Source organism: Bos taurus, chromosome 7, assembly GCF_002263795.3.
Source record: "Bos taurus isolate L1 Dominette 01449 registration number 42190680 breed Hereford chromosome 7, ARS-UCD2.0, whole genome shotgun sequence".
Lineage (NCBI taxonomy): Eukaryota > Metazoa > Chordata > Mammalia > Artiodactyla > Bovidae > Bos > Bos taurus.
In genome coordinates this window covers 97796633-97813256 of record NC_037334.1, presented here as the reverse complement: position 1 = coordinate 97813256, position 16624 = coordinate 97796633, and the positions used below count along the sequence as shown (strand labels likewise).

The window sequence follows — 16624 nt, the reverse complement described above, 5'->3', positions numbered from 1 at the left end:
CATGGAGGCAGCCCTGCTGGAGGCAAGCTCATGGTTGAAAGGTTGCTTATAAAAAGAAAAAGTTAATCTTCTTTGACCTTGGGAGTGAAACTGCTAAGTGGCAAGTGGAAATTTTGTATGTGCACCGTTGGTGCTTTAGCACATAGCTCTCCAGCAGGGCCAATTGAGAAGCTTGATGGAGGACTGGAGACTTCAGGACACCCTTGCCTAGAGCAGCAGGTGGTTATACAAGATCATTTTCCAAAATGCACTTCTATTTTCTGCTCAGTCCGTTCACAACTTAAATAGTACAGATGATTACACTAACTAGTTGTATGAAAACTTGCTTAAGAAATTTAATGTCTCTGCATACACTCTTGCCTTTCTTGTTTTCATTTTAGAGAAAAGCACATTGCCTTTACAATGGGTAGAAAGTAATACTTATTCCAAAATTACAAAGATATATTCTGGCTCGAGAATTCAATGTCCAGATTCTAAAAATAGAGTAAAGACACTTATTACAAAAACATTTATTGCATAGTATATAAGATATGGTAAGACATGGTGGCTAAGTGTTCTTACCCTAAAGGGCTTATAGTCAAGTAAAAATAAGAAAAATCCCAAATTTTGTTATGGCACTAATCTAGAACCAAGAATTAAATTTGTTTTGTGTAACATTTTAAGGAAAAAAAAAATAAAAGAAAATCTACTGGACTAGATTACTAAATAAGGAACTGGCAAAACACACGGAATGAATGGGCATGTTTCCACTGGACACGTGTGTGGGAAAGCAAGTGTTGGGAGTAAGAAGTCAAACAAACACAAAACAAGGCCTCAAACAAGCGCACATCTGTGCAGCTTGAGCGTTGAAAACAACCATCCATATCCTAGAGGGAGTTACATACTTTCAGCTCCTTGCTTTACAGTTAATTTCAAGTAGAATCTCTCTTCATTTATTGTACAAATGATTAGTGCTTTCTGCTTGGCACTCTGCTAATGGGAAAAGGAAGATAAATTAGACAGGATTCCGCTTTCAAGGAGTTCAAAGATAGAAAGCAGTGTGTGCGTGCTCAGTCTCTTCACTCAGGTCTGAGTGTTTGCGACCCTCTGGACTGCAACCCACCAGGCTCCTCTGTCGATGGGATTCTCCAGGCAAGAATACTGGAGTGGGGTTGTCATGCCCTCTTCCAGGGGAATCTTCCCAACCCAGAGATCGAACCAGAGTCTCCCACGTCTCCTGCATTGCAGGCGGATTCTTAATCCACTGAGCCACCTAGAAAGCAGTATTGTAAGGTAAGGTAAAAGCTTGAGGGGCCTTACAGAGGTTCAGGGGGTGGGGCGGTGGCTAGAGAAGTCTGGATGGCTTCAGGGGAAAAGGTAGGGGGGTTGAACTGGACCTGAGGGCGGGTGCAAGTGGGCAGCCAGAGTTTGGAGAGCTGGCATGTGTTCTAGATGGAGAGATTCTAGTGATGTAAGAAATGTAACCGAAAATAGGTCATATTCAGGGCCAACCAATGAGCAATCTGGTTTGTGTGGACTAAACGGATTTAAGAAAAAGGCACACTTGAAAAGTTGAAGAAATAGTTAAAGAAATAAAATGAGTGTTGAACAACATCTGATTATGTACTTAGTCTAGAGACTTGATGAGCAGGAGAACCAGGATAAGGAACACTCTGAAGAGGATTTTGTAAAATGATCGAGAAGTTTTTCTCTGTAGAGTGGCAGTTGCAAACTCGACTGTCTAGGAGAGTCTGGTAAGGAGTGCTGATGAGGGAACTGAGCCAGGGTAAGAAAAATAGCAACTCAAGGGAGATGATCAATGCCAGCAGACTCTTGATCTGCATGTCAGGAGGTGATAGGGACTGGGCTTAAAGTTGGCCAAGTGGACAGAACATTTTACTTTTGAAAAGGATAGCTGCTACTCAGCTCCAGACACTTGTAGCCTTGTGGAAACTGAGGCTCAGTAGGGCCAAATATTCAAGAGAAATTGGAAGCTCATATTTTATGTTGGAAATGAATTAAAATTAAAAACAACAACAACAACAACAAACCCAGTGGACCTCAGCATTGTATGGGCCAAAAAAAATAGGTCTGCAGGCAGTTTGAGACCTCTGATGATTGCTAGGAGTTCCTAAAATAGAAGGAATATGGAAAAGCCTTCCATTTGAAAAGAAATCAAAGCATCATACCGCTAGGAATAGCAGGAATAGCAAAGAGAATGTGGAAAACCCACAGCTTGTTTGATTATTTATTCAGTGTCTGCCTCAGTAGACTGTAAACACCCTGAGAGTGGACAGCCTCCTTGCTTTTCTTCTCAACACCCAGCACAGTGCCTAACATAATATAGGCACGAAATAAATATTTATTGAATGGACATTACTCTTAGAAATGTATTCTTAAGGCTAATGAGAAGTGCTACATTCTATTTTTTTTTCTTTACTTTAGATTGATGTCTGAATAATTAATGACTTGTAATTTTACCATATCAATATGCTATTTAAGACATAACCTTTTTATTTTCAGCAGAATCTGTTCATATACTTTATCACAAAACCCTTAAAGTTTACAGTCTATGTGAAATCCATGAAATAACTGTGATCATGGTGTTCCTCTAAGCTTCAATGATTTCCCATCACCTACTGAAGACAGTCTAAACTCAACCTGATTCAAAGATATTTATATGATCTGGCTTTTGAATGTTTCTTAGGTTCATCTTTTCTATTTCCCAATCTTGGGATAAGTGAGTAGGTAGGTGAGTGGTTCTTGGTTGTTGAGAGCTGTTTCAGAGAAGAATTTTTAGGGGACATTCATTTATATTTGATAGTGATTTAAAAAAAGACAATAAACAGCAATACACAGGATATATTCAGTTCAGTTCAGTTGCTCAGTCGTGTCCGACTCTTTGTGACCCCATGAATCGCAGCACGCCAGGCCTCCCTGTCCATCACCGACTCCCAGAGTTCACTCAGACTCACATCCATCGAGTCGGTGATGCCATCCAGCCATCTCATCCTCTGTCATACCCTTCTCCTCCCACCCCTAATCCCTCCCAGCATCAGAGTCTTTTCCGATGAGTCAACTCTTCGCATGATGTGGAGTTTCAGCTTCAGCATCATTCCTTCCAAAGAAATCCCAGGGCTGATCTCCTTCAGAATGGACTGGTTGGATCTCCTTGCAGTCCAAGGGACTCTCAAGAGTCTTCTCCAATACCACAGTTCAAAAGCATCAATTCTTCGGCGCTCAGCTTTCTTCACAGTCCAACTCTCACATCCAGTTGCCAAAAGAATCAAGTGAAATTGGGCAAAGGTTTATGATAGGTTTAAGGAATCACTAGCATTCAAACTTGACTTGTGCTTAGTTTCCCTTTGTAGGTATTGGACCTAGTAAATAAGGACACACATTACTTTTAAAAGGTTTTATGATATTCAGAGTTTGTGTGGACACTTTTTTTTTTTTTTTTAGTTTTCTGGTTAAATATTCTAATATGTTTGTGAATGCTATAGGCATTATGTAGGCAATATTCACATAATGAGAATGGCTGTAAACTGTAAAAGTATTTATTTTCTAGATGTTCTTTAGCCATTGTATTCTATATCTTAAAGCCGTACTTCTGAAAATACAGACTAAGGAACAGTTGTATTAGAATAACCTAGAATGTTTGTCGAAAGCGGACTTCCAGAACATGCCATAGGTATACAATTAAAGTAAATCTTTTGGGAAGGGTTCAGGCCTCTGAATTTTTACAAAGTTTCTTAAGAGATCTTTTTGCAGATGAAATTTGAGCACAACTCTTTGAAGGTAGATGGAAACTGAGAGTAGCATCACTTATTATAATGCGTGGTTTCCCTCTCTTTCTTTCTCTGTCCTAGTGTGGAGTCAGCTCCACAAAAATGCCACCCTCTGTAAGTTTGGCTGGGGAGATTCTGTGCAAACACCTGCATACCAGATGGGCACGATTGTAGACCTCCTTCTGCTGATCCAGCTTCCATTCATGTCATGCACCACTTGCTTAATTCAGAGTGAATGGAGAGGATGATGGGCATTTCACACAGAAGTCTTCAGCACATCAGAGTCATTTTTCTTTTTTTTTCGGTTCTTTTTTTTTTTTTTTTTCTTCTCTATTTGTCATGATTTACAGTCTTTTTCTTTTTCCTTATCAAGAATTGCAGGGATTGTATACCCCAAAATAAATGACTGAAGGCAGAAGGCATTGCTTTGTGAAAGCAAGTGACTTAATGCAGAAAGCCTCAAGAAGGTGGTGTTGCTATTTTTAAGGGATAGACTTGTTTTTTTAAAATAGATCCAGTTTTCTATTAAAGCCACCTAACAGCTTAAAGTTTATCAAGTACTAAGTGTAAAAGTATGTATGCTGCTGCTGCTGCTGCTAAGTCACTTCAGTCGTGTCTGACTCTGTGCGACCCCATAGATGGAAGCCCACCAGGCTCCTCTGTCCCTGGGATTCTCCAGGCAAGAACACTGGAGTGGGTTGCCATTTCCTTCTCCAATGCATGAAAGTGAAAAGTGAAAGTGAAGTAGCTCAGTCATGTCCAACTCCTAGCGACCCCATGGACTGCAGCCTACCAGGCTCCTTCATCCATGGGATTTTCCAGGCAAGACTACTGGAGTGGGGTGCCATTGCCTTCTCCTAGCTGTACTAAAATAGGATTTGAAGGTAAAAGAATTATAATTTCTTTCTTTTTCTAATGCAAGTGACCTAAATATCAAATAGATGGTTAATCTCAATCATCACAATGAGATACCAGGATAAGATTGTATCCTAATCTTTTAACAAGGCAAGTATAGCACATATCTTTCTTGCCTGGAGAATCCCAGGGACAGTGGAGCCTGGTGGGCTGCCATTTATGGGGTCGCACAGAGTCGGACACGACTGAAGTGACTTAGCCGCAGCATAACATATATCTAGCTTTCTTTACTTTCTCTCTCTCTCTCTCTCTTTTTTTTTTTTTCACCTGTACTTTTCCCTCTCACATTGTTTTTCCTACTGCTAGATCTAGAGGGAAGGATACTGCATTGCAAGATGGAAGGAAATAGAAACAGTCTGTTGTTGGACTCCTGGGGAACTAGGAAACACTATCAGAAATGGTTTAGGTAGGAGTCATAGATCATGGGAAGGGGAATTTAAAGGGAAAATAAGAAGTTTACACAAGACTTTTTAAAAAGGGGACCATAAAGCACTGTGACAATCAGAACAAATGATTACAGCAGCACCGCCCCCCACCGCCCACCCCCCCAACAAGTACTGGGGGTCAGAGGGCGGTGGCGGGGATGAAGCTTTTCTTTTTCTATTCAAGGCTCTCAGCTAAATGCTTTGATTGCATTAGCTCACTGAACTTCATTAAGCCCTACAAGTCAGAATCCCCCCGTTTCATAGATGAGTAAAAGTGGGGTTTATAGAGACTAATTAATTACCCAAGGTTACAAAGTGGCAGAGCCAGAATGTGAATTCAGATGGTTTGTCTCTAGACCTCAAGCTCTTCACCACTCCCTGTAACTGCTGGAAGGGTGGTGCGGAGAAACAACAGTTGTTAGGGATCAGCGAATTCTGGGAATGTCCTAAAAAGAAAACAGTTTAACTGCTAATCTGGATTGGCCAAATCTGGTTTGAAGAAAGAAAAGAAAAATCTCCAGTATACATCATTGACTCTGCCCTTTTCTGAAACATGTGCAGCTGGGAAGCAAAAACAGTTAAATTATTTGAATGATATCTGAGCTGGTTTTGTTGAAGGCTGTTGCTTGCAAATTAAACTGCTAGAAGAATATATAGAATAAAGCTGAGTAAATCTGAAAGATACCCACCAAGTCTGTCTATAGTTAAAACTCAGTGGAATACAGTTGCAATTCATTTCCTTTCCTTGCGAAGCAGGAATTGAAATGCTGAGCATTTGCCAGTCAGTTGGAAAATGCCTCTTAAAGAGGCAGAGGCTGCCCCTGACCTCTTGTTCCCCCCACAGTGGACTGCTGTTAAGTCTTCATTGTCATGTGCAGAGTTCAGTCCCAGCAACATCTCCCTCTGTGGTGAGTTCACATGGGTTTGCAAGGGAACAGACATACTGTGAGCAGTTAGCCATTCCACAATGCTAGGCTGCCTAAGCTGACTTTGCAGTATTCACAATAGAGCCAGCTACAGAACCCCAGCAGGAATTTCCTGTTTGGGATCCTTTTATTCTTGCCACAGCAAAACCTCTCAGAAATGTGTCCTATGCGCGTCAGGTACGGTGGAATTAAGTAATATCGTTTAAAGTTCCCATCAAAGGACTTTTGTCCTCCCAGCACATATTGTGGAATATACATCTGCTCATAGCTGACACATGTGGTTTTGTCTGGTTCCTCAGCTAGAGATGGGATTATCTTTTGGGAATATGCTTTAACAATAAGCTTGAGCGTGAGAAATATATAATTTTAAATTTTTTCCCAAGGTTTCTGTCCACTGCCTCTTTCCCCAACACTTTCGTTACCTTTCCCCCTTTCTTTTTCTATTCCCTGCATTTCCTTCTCTTCTGATATCAGAATTTTGGAATAACAGCAACAAAAGTATCTATGGCACTCCACAGCAATACGGGATTCAGACTCTGCAAAAAACCTTAAGTGAGGTTTCATTAGTTTAGTCAGCAATGTTGTGACCAATTGTCTGCTGGGTTCATCCATGTCAGGAAACTTTCAATAAAATAAGTAGAATCATTTCTGTGTCACAGGATGCCATGAGGAATAAATGAAGTTGCGTATGGGAAAGCATAAAGCTCAAGGCATAGAGGGGTGTTCAAGAGACATTAATTCCCCACTTGACCCCACCCTTTTCTCTTTCTTGTGTCTTAAAACTCCTGAATATTTTGATTTGATGCTTTATAAAGGTAACAAACAAGACGTTTTATTGTTTGAACGCTATTGAAAGAATTATTAGATTTATCAGAGTTGGCAAACAAATGTACGTAGCAGTTCGTGTTGGTTGCTCAGTTGTGCCTGACTCTTTGCGACCCCATGGACTGTAGCCTCTGTCCATGGAATTCTCCAGGCAAGAAACCTGGAGTGGGTAGTCATTCCCTTCTCCAGGGGATCTTCCTGACCCAGGAATTGAACCCAGGTCTTCCATATTGCAGGCAGATTCTTTACTGTCTGAGCCACCAGGGAAGCCCCATATAACAGCTTGTATATATGCTCTGCTCAGTCTTTCAGTCGTGTCTGACTCTTTCTGACCCCATGGACTGTAGCTCACTAGGGTCCTCTGTCCATGGAATTTTCCAGGCAAGAATACTGGACTGGGTTGCTATTTCCTCCCCACCCAGGGATCAAAACTGAATCTTTTGTGTCTCCTGATTTGGCAAGCCAATTCTTTACCACTAGCATCACCTGGGAAGCCATGTATAGCAGCTTACATATAAAAATTTATAATTGCAGTGTAATGCTGTGTTAACAGGCATACCTCCTTATCAGAGCTTTAGTGACCCTCAGGGCTGGCCACAGCAGGAATGGCAGATAGGTTTTGCATGGTGTTTGACCAGAGAACTCACTGGGGAGTAATTTTCTCTGCTTAGAAAAAGCCTCCAGAACATGTACAAGCCAAGCCTGAATCTCCAAGCTGGGGAAAGAGCTGATGGGAAGCAGAGGTGGGGGAAGGGACTAGAACCTTGGCTTTGATATCACACTGCATGTCTGTTTTCAGTGCTAGGAGCATGGTTTCATGGCTCTTTACATACAAATGCCACTGGGATCTATAAGCCAATAGTCTCTTATTTTGTTCTTTCTTGTAACATAGGAATTTTTAACGTCCTTGGTTGGAGGAGATAATGATATCCAAGGTGGCAAATCAGAATCCAAAGTTCTGGAATACCTATCATTGTTGTATAAAAGTGAAAAGACCCAACTGGACCTAGCTTGTGGAATTTCTGGTTTATGTAATTCAAAGCAGGGAAAGCAGTCATGCATAACATGTGAACAAATGGGTATGGCCATTTTTTCTAGTAGACTTTCATACAGAAACAGTACAGCCAGATTTGGCCCACAGGCCGGAGTGTACCACCTCGGCCCCTGTCTGATGGAAGAGAAAAGAGTTACATTGGGCCCTTGTGCTCAATCCAGGATCAGACAGGTGGTTCTGCTGCATTTGCGATGGCCCAGTGATTCTATCAGTGATCTAGCAGAGATAGAGAATGAGCTTTATCTCATCTGTCACTTTCAAACAATTGGTTTGAATGCATGTGTAACTATGTTCAGAAGCATTCTTACATTGTGCCTGGGCTAAGCAGAAAATATAAACAATTAGCAATGTTTGAAATAGGCATCAAGCGGGATACAGTGATACATCACATTTTTGTCATTTTCGCTTTGGTATATAGGACCGACATGGCCTGATTTTGTTTCACACATTGAAAAATTTCCATTCAAGGGCCAAGAAAGATTTTTTTAGCTTTATGATCATATATTTTTTTTAATGATCCTAATGAAGATCCAAGATCGGCTAAGACGTCACCCAATACAATTGCCCAAAAAGAATGTTTTCAATTTTTTTAAAGTTTAGTACAGAAATGATAAGATCATTTAAAGTATTTTATCAAGAGGAATTAATCAGAATTTTGGAGCTAATCCATCTTATGGAATTTTGGGGCTAATCCATCTCATGAAATACTCAAATGAGATGCCTAGGGTTGTTGTTGAGTCATTAAGTTGTGTCCAACTGTTTTCCTCTAGTTGCTAAGTCACATCTGACTCTTTCGCTACCTATTGGACTGTAGCCCGCCAGGTTCCTCTGCCCATGGGATTTCTCTGGCAAGAATACTGGAGTGGGTTGCCGTGTCTCCTGCATTGACAGGAATCCTTGGAGCACAGGTGATCACTGTGTCACCTCAGAAGCCTGTGATAACAATTACTTTTGGGGATACTAGAATGGGATGGCAACATAGTATTGTATTTTTTTTATGTTTTCCTTTAGCTCTCAATTATTTTGTACATGTATTACCTATGGTGTGCTCTTACTAACCTTAAAAAAAATTTTTTTTTCCATTTCTGGAAAAGGCCCCAGACATTTTGAAAGTCATAGGAGGAGAGGAGATTCCTAGCTGGCTGTTGCAGAATCCTGCCTACAGATAAGCAAGCACCACCTGCAGCTGTGCTATAAAACAAATGCTGCTTCTTGAAAACATAATCATTGGGAGGCACTTGGCAGCTGTTAAAATTGAATCACCATTGCTCAGTCCAAAGGGGAGCAAATTTTAACCATTAGTCTCTCTAAATTGATATTTAATTACTCTCAAAAAGAAGAAAAATGTGAAATTTCTCTTCAGAATTCCTTATGTGCTGTACCCAAGGTTTCATTAGACCAGTTTATTGCAGTTGTTTCGACAGCAGCTATGTGGCCAGAGGATACACAAGAAATAAATCCATGGTTCCTTTTAGTTGAAGTTTGGCTTTAACCAGCTCTATTTTCAGTTATTTCACTTACACTTTCCTAAAAAAGCAAATTAGGTTTCAAAAATATAGTGAAAATCTTTTTGAACACTTTCTCATGATTTTGATTGAAATGTTTTTCTTATCAGAGAATGAGATGTGAGAAATGGGAAAAAGGATGGAGAGAGGAAGAAAGAGAAAACAGGAAAGAAGGTTGAGGCAGCAGTTCTTATCCTAGGCTGGCTTCAAGGATAGTCTTATAAACTGCCTGACATTGTATGCGAGACTTTACACCCATTCCACTCGTGTAAAGTATACTTCGGGGATAAATATTAACCCTTTAGTTGAAAATTACTGTTCTAGTAGATTGAATCTTTATCTAGAGATGGTAGCCAGAATAAGTTTTGGAATGGCCAAGTCCAGCCTGAGACATGGTAGAAAGTAGGGCCAAAGGAAAAGAGATGTTAACTAAGGAAAATATCACGTACTTCACCAGTTTGCCCAGAGGCCGCCCTGATCCTGGATACACGATTATCAGTCCCGGAACCAAGGAGGAATCGTGGTAGTCAAGGCAGGCTCTTTTGGGGAATCAGTGACGTATGACTGCTTCCCTCCTTCTCTCCGTTAAGAGAGCAGCTGGTGCACCCTGGAGAGTCCTGACAGTGAATGATAGCCCAAGGACAAGGCACCAGCTGAAAGCCAGCTTGGCTGCAAATTAGAGTATAATGGCAGAGTGGTTTCTGCTGCGAAGCAATTTGCATCAGAGCCCACTGACAATGCACGGTCTGTAGGGCGGGCATTTGAAAGAGAAGGAAATAAAAAATGCTACATTTCTAAATTTAGAAGATTCATCAAAGGAAGAGATGCAGAGGAGATAGGAATTTCTAGTATCTGTTTTTAGATTATATTATATGAACACTCATTTTACATCCAAAGAAATTTATCTATATAAATTTACCTCCACGTTTTTCATGCTAGTTGCCCCTTCGTTCCCTACTCTCATAGTACTTAAATCATAACTCTGTTATAGAACTATGTAAATGCAGTGCTTAGACATATATCTCATTAAATTGTATATTTGTAATGCTTAGGTGTGGTTCCCTAAAGATCAGATTACTGTGGTTATCACATCAACGCTCCAGCATTCTAAGAATCTGGGGTATGTGTGTGTTTAATAAAATCTTTAGGAAATGACGGAATCTTGTGGAAGAACTCTGATAATGTGAAACATCAGAGAAAGTAAGTGAAAGTGTTAGTGGCTCAGTTGTGTCCGACTCTTTGCGACCCTATGGACTGTAGCCCGCCAGGCTTCTCTGTCCATGGGGATTCTCCAGGCAAGAATACTGGGTGGGTTGCCATGCTCTCTTCCAGAGAATCTTCCCAACCCAGGGATCAAACCCAGGTCTTCATTATTGTAGGTGGATTCTTTACTGTCTGAGCCACAAGGGAAGCCCCTAAACATCAGAGAAGAGATCCAGTAAATGCTGAATCAAATTCTGTGATAATGGAGACAGAAAATGCTGATGAAAACAAGCAGTTGGAAAGGGAAACAAAAGAGAAACATGATAAGATTCATAAAATAGAACTAATAACCAACATGGAGGAGCATAACATATTTATGTGCTATAACTATCAGAAAGATAATCCATTATTCTCGGTATATGAGAAACATATCGAATAAACAGCATTATTTTATTAATTTAGCTATGAAAATCTGCTGGAATGGCATATAAACACACAGTAATTTATGACATTTGAAAGGCTGAGCTTGTATTTTCCACCTGATGGTGATTTTCATGGGGACAAAAACTATATCTTGCTCCTTTTATCATTTCCAGTACTTAGCTTAACACATCACACTGAAAGCACTGAATAAATATTTGTTTTTTAAAAAAGAATGTCTGACATTTAAGAATCTTTGTAATTGAAAGGCTGATATTATCAGTGCTTCTTAATTTTCCACTTCTTCCTATTCAAACCTCCTGCTCTACTCATCACTGCCTCGTGAAGCCTCATTTGAGAATGTTTTCTCTTTGCCTTTCCCAATCTTCTCTATATCTATTTATGCTTCAGCACAGCTTACATCTCACTTAGTCTGAGGTCTCATTTGTCTGCTTTATGTGTATTGAACTCCTTCTAAGTTAGAGTTCATCATGTTTACTTTTTTAAAATTTATTTTATTGAAGTATTAATTTGCAATGTTGTTTTAATTTCTACTGTACAGCAAACTGCTTCATATATAAGTTCTTTTTCATATTCTTTTCCATTATGGCTTCCCACAGGGTATTGAATATAGTTCCCTGTGCTATACAGTAGGTGAAAGGGTAAGTGTTAGTCGTTCAGTTGTGTCTGACTCTTTGTGACCCCATGGACTGAAGCACACCAGGCGCCTCCGTCTATGGAATTCTAACCAGGCAAGAATACTGGAGTGGGTTACCATACCCTTCTCCAGTGGATCTTCCTGACCCAGGGATCGAACCCAGGTCTGCATTGCAGGCAGATTCTCTACCATCCGAGCCACCTGGGAAGCATCATGTTGTTTATCCATTCTATTTATAATAGTTTGCATCTGCTAATCCCCTGTCCCATCACTTCACGGGAAATAGATGGGGAAACAGTGGAAACAGTGGCTGACTTTATTTTTCTGGGCTCCAAAATCACTGCAGATGGTGACTGCAGCCATGAAATTAAAAGACGCTTACTCCTTGGAAGGAAAGTTATGACCAACCTAGATAGCATATTCAAAAGCAGAGACATTACTTTGCCAACAAAGGTCCATCTAGTCAAGGCTATGGTTTTTCCATGGGTCATGTATGGATGTGAGAGTTGGACTGTGAAGAAGGCTGAGCGCTGAAGAATTGATGCTTTTGAACTGTGGTGATGGAGAAGACTCTTGAGAGTCCCTTGGACTGCAAGGAGATCCAACCAGTCCATTCTGAAGGAGATCAGCCCTGGGACTTCTTTGGAGGGAATGATGCTGAAGCTGAAACTCCAGTACTTTGGCCACCTCATGCGAAGAGTTGACTCATTGGAAAAGACTCTGATGCTGGGAAGGATTGGGGGCAGGAGGAGAAGGGGACGACAGAGGATGAGATGGCTGCATGGCATCACTGACTCGATGGACTTGAGTCTGAGTGAACTCCGGGAGTTGGTGATAGACAGGGAGGCCTGGCGTGCTGCGATTCATGGGGTCGCAAAGAGTCGGACACGACTGAGCGACTGAACTGAACTAATCCCAAACTCCCAATCCGTCCCTCCCCACTTCCAAGCCCTGGAAACCACAAGTCTGTGAGTCTGGTTTTTTTGTCTATTAAATCTTTATGTCTATTAAGTCCATTTGTATCATATTTTAGATTCCACATATAAGTGACTTATAATACAAAGATAGTATTTGGCTTTGTCTGACTTCAGCTCAGTTTAGTTGCTCAGTTGTGTCCAACTCTTTGCAACCCCTTGATCCGCAGTACACCAGGCCTCCCTGTCCATCACCAACTCCCGCAGTCCACCCAAACCCATGTCCATTGAGTCAATGATGCCATCCAACCATCTCATTCTCTGTCGTCCCCTTCTTCTCCTGCTCTCAATCTTTCCCAGCATCAGGGTCTTATCAAATGAGTCAGCTCTTTGCATCAGGTGGCCAAAGTATTGGAGTTTCAGCTTCAGCATCAGTCCTTCCAATGAACACCCAGGACTGATCTCCTTTAGGATGGACTGGTTGAATCTCCTTGCAGTCCAAGGCACTCTCAAGAGTCTTCTCCATCACCACAGTTCAAAAGCATCAATTCTTCAGCACTCAGCTTTCTTTATAGTCCAACTCTCACATCCATACATGACCACAGGAAAAACCATAGCCTTGACTAGATGGACCTTTGTTGGCAAAGTAATGTCTCTGCTTTTTAATATGCTGTCTAGGTTGGTCATAACTTTCTTTCCAAGAAGTAAGCGTCTTTTGGTTTCATTGCTGCAATCACCATCTGTAGTGGTTTTGGAGCCCAGAAAAATAAAGTCAGCCACTGTTTCTACTGTTTCCCCATCTATTTCCCATGAAGTGATGGGACTGGATGCCATGATCTTAGTTTTCTGAATGTTGAGCTTTAAGCCAACTTTTTGACTCTCCTCTTTCACTTTCATCAAGAGGCTCTTTAGTTCTTCTTCACTTTCTGCCATAAGGGTGGTATCATCTGCATATCTGAGGTTATTGATATTTCTCCCTGCAATCTTGATTCCAGCTTGTGCTTCCTCCAGCCCAGCATTTCTCATGATGTACTCTGCATATAAGTTAAATAAGCAGGGTGACAATATACAGCCTTGATGGACTCCTTTTCCTATTTGGAACCAGTCTGTTGTTTCATGTCTGACTTACTTCACTTAATATGATAATCTCTATGTCCATCCATGTTGCTGCAAATGGCATTATTTCACTCTTTTCATGACTGAGTAATATTCCATCATATATATGTACTACGTCTTCTTTATCCATTCATCTGTTGATGGACATTTAGGTTATTTCTATGTGTTGGTTATGGTAAACAGTGCTGCAATGAACAATAGGGTGCATGTGTCTTTTCAAATTATGATTTCCTCTGGATATATGCTCAGGAGTTGGATTGTAGGATCATATGGCACATGTTCAGTTGTTATTTCATTGACAATTTCACTTGTTTAAGACTTATTTCCTTGCATAGACTACAAGCTGTTTCGGCAGAAGGAATCACATTTCAAAGAAGGTAAGTTTCTATATTTCCCATGTTGCTGAGGACATTTTGTAGACAGATACAGGCCTGCAAAGTAGACAGCATTTCTGGGAAGGAGGAGGAATATAATGCCAAGCAGCAGTGATGCTTACAGGACCTGAGAGCATGGGAGGTGGGTGGGGATCCAAGCTTACAGGTTTCCCGACAGTGCGGGTTAGTTTCACCATTTGTAGGGAGCTCCCGTCTATGGAGATCTGATAAACAGGAGGCGAGGCCCCTGAATTTAGTGTCTTTTGTGGGGATCACACACTTTGCTAAGCTTTCCACTCATTTCCTATCTCAGCCGCTGTAGTCTCAAAAGTGACATATTGAAATTAAATGGGTTTCTTTTACACGGTTACAACTTTTAGCTTTTCTTCTTCTCTAGGGCATAAATTAGTAGAAGGTAAGTAAATAGTGGCATAGACATTTAATCAGTTTTCTATTATTGGAAAGCTCCCCCGCCTTTTTTTTTTTTTTTTTATCTCTCTCAACTTCTAGGTGGAGAACATAAAATAGTAATAAAATCGTTCCTATATTCTCATTTGGCATTTACTGACTTGACAACATTTTTCAGTACATGGAATACAAACAATACAAAAATCTGATCTATATATTGTGCTAAACTTGAAATTTTTTTCCTATGGTTTTTCAAGAGAATTTAGCTATATCAGTTGATAGATAGTATTCAGTAAAGAGAAGAAAAAAATGTAGTTTTTGTTAATTAAAAAGAACTGAAAACATGTTATATAAGCTCTAATCCTTCTGCCCTGTGAACTCTACTTTGGGAATAAGGCAGACTTTACCCTCCTGAAATTGTAGAATATTTTTGTATAGTTAAGCAATGATGTAGCATTCTTTAGCCATGTTTTCCATAAAAACATCTAATAGCCTATTAGAAGAATAAAGAAAGGCAAGAATCAAGATCTATCCCAGTCTGATAGGATTGTTCTGTGTGGTGGTGGCTTACTAATAGCTTTATTATTAAACCATGTAAGCAAAAGAAAGCACTACAGCTTAGAGAGAACTCAGACAGATCTGCTTTCAGCATGTAACTCAACCAGTGTGTAGAAACAAGTAATTAAAAGGACACAAAGCCCGTAATCAATTGCACACCGGTTATCTTTGATTGCTCTTGCAAAGGACAAATTACACACAAGCCTCTTGAAAGCCTGCAGAGAAAGAGGTTCTATTATCTTCGTTTTGAAATCATCTCTCCACAAAGACAAGGGAGTCCCTATTCCCGATCTCTTGGTTTAATTAAAAAGACACAAACATCGGATGATGTTGCCGCATATCGAATGTTTCCGTCAGTGCAATGGAGTGAAAGAGGAGTAGGGGGAGGAGGGTGAATGGGGAAATGGAGCCGGGGGAGGGGTTGGGGGTGAGGGTGTGGGCTGGAAGAATTTCTTTGCCATAAAGACTGGCCTTTTTCACTCTGACCATCTGTTTTCTCATGGTGAAAAGCCCCATTGCTGGTATCCTGGCATAGCTTTGCATGTCTTTGTGCTTGAGGGACATTCAATCTTGCATCTGATACACGCTGATCTGTGACACTTCCTAACAAATGAGGCTTTGTTCAAACAAAGAGGCTCCCTGATAGGAACTGTAAACTTGGAGCTTGATATCCTGCAGGAAAGGCAGGCTACGGCTGAACAGGCACAGGAAATTCTCCCTGAAATGCAACAGAGCCGAAGGAGGTCACACGCCCATGCACACACATGGTCTTTCAGATCCTCCCAGACCTCTCATCTCTATCTTCCCTTCAGATCCGACAGCTCTAGAGCACAGCTGTGTTCAGACCTGGCAAGAGTGGGACCCATTTCTATTAGAGGCCGAAGCTCACTCTCCATAATAATGGCACTTATTCGTGTAGTTTCTTCATTTTACAAAGCACTTCCACAACCATTAATCCATTTGATACAATAAGCTCTTAAGGCCCAGTCCAAATGTGATCACATCCAAGAGCACTCTTTTGTAAATATCAGGGCCAGTCGCTGCTTGTCTCTCTTTCCTCTCCTTTTATGTCCTCTCTCTCTCTTTTCTTCTCTCTCTCTTTTTTCCTCCAGCTGGTGACCTTGAATTGGAGGTTCCCAACATCAGTACTGTCCACCTTTTAACCATATACTATGTTTCTGCGGTCCCTGACTACTTAGACTTGAGCTGTGGAAAATGGATAATGAGCTATTGAATACGGATTGCAATTTGGAAAAACAAACAAACAAACAAAAAATAGCAGAGAAGATCCCAGATCAGGAAAATACTGCTTGCTCTTTCTAGTTATGGTTTGGTATCCTGTTAGAATGTAACCAAGCACCCTAGGAAGAATGCCACTTTTTCTTTTCCTCCCTTAATGTGCTGTGTTCTCTCCTAGGCAACTCCCATGCACTCACGGAACACCTGGCTGTCGCAGCTTCTGTTTTGGGCATCTCCTTCTTCCTCTAGTTGGTTAATTGGTACTTCCTTCATGTTCTCACCCCACCTTGCTTCCCACTCAGCACGAGTATGTCTAT

The 16624-nt window shown here is 40.9% G+C and overlaps 1 long non-coding RNA gene across 1 annotated transcript in view; it reads left to right on the top strand.

Moving 5' to 3' along the window:
• Positions 1 to 396: 396 nt before the first annotated feature.
• The window catches only part of LOC132345795 (uncharacterized), a 66262-nt gene continuing 50034 nt past the window's right edge, over positions 397 to 16624 (top strand). Inside the window, exon 1 of the long non-coding RNA XR_009495356.1 lies at positions 397 to 1272. This is a non-coding gene — a long non-coding RNA (uncharacterized lncRNA). The remainder of the gene's footprint in view (positions 1273 to 16624) is intronic.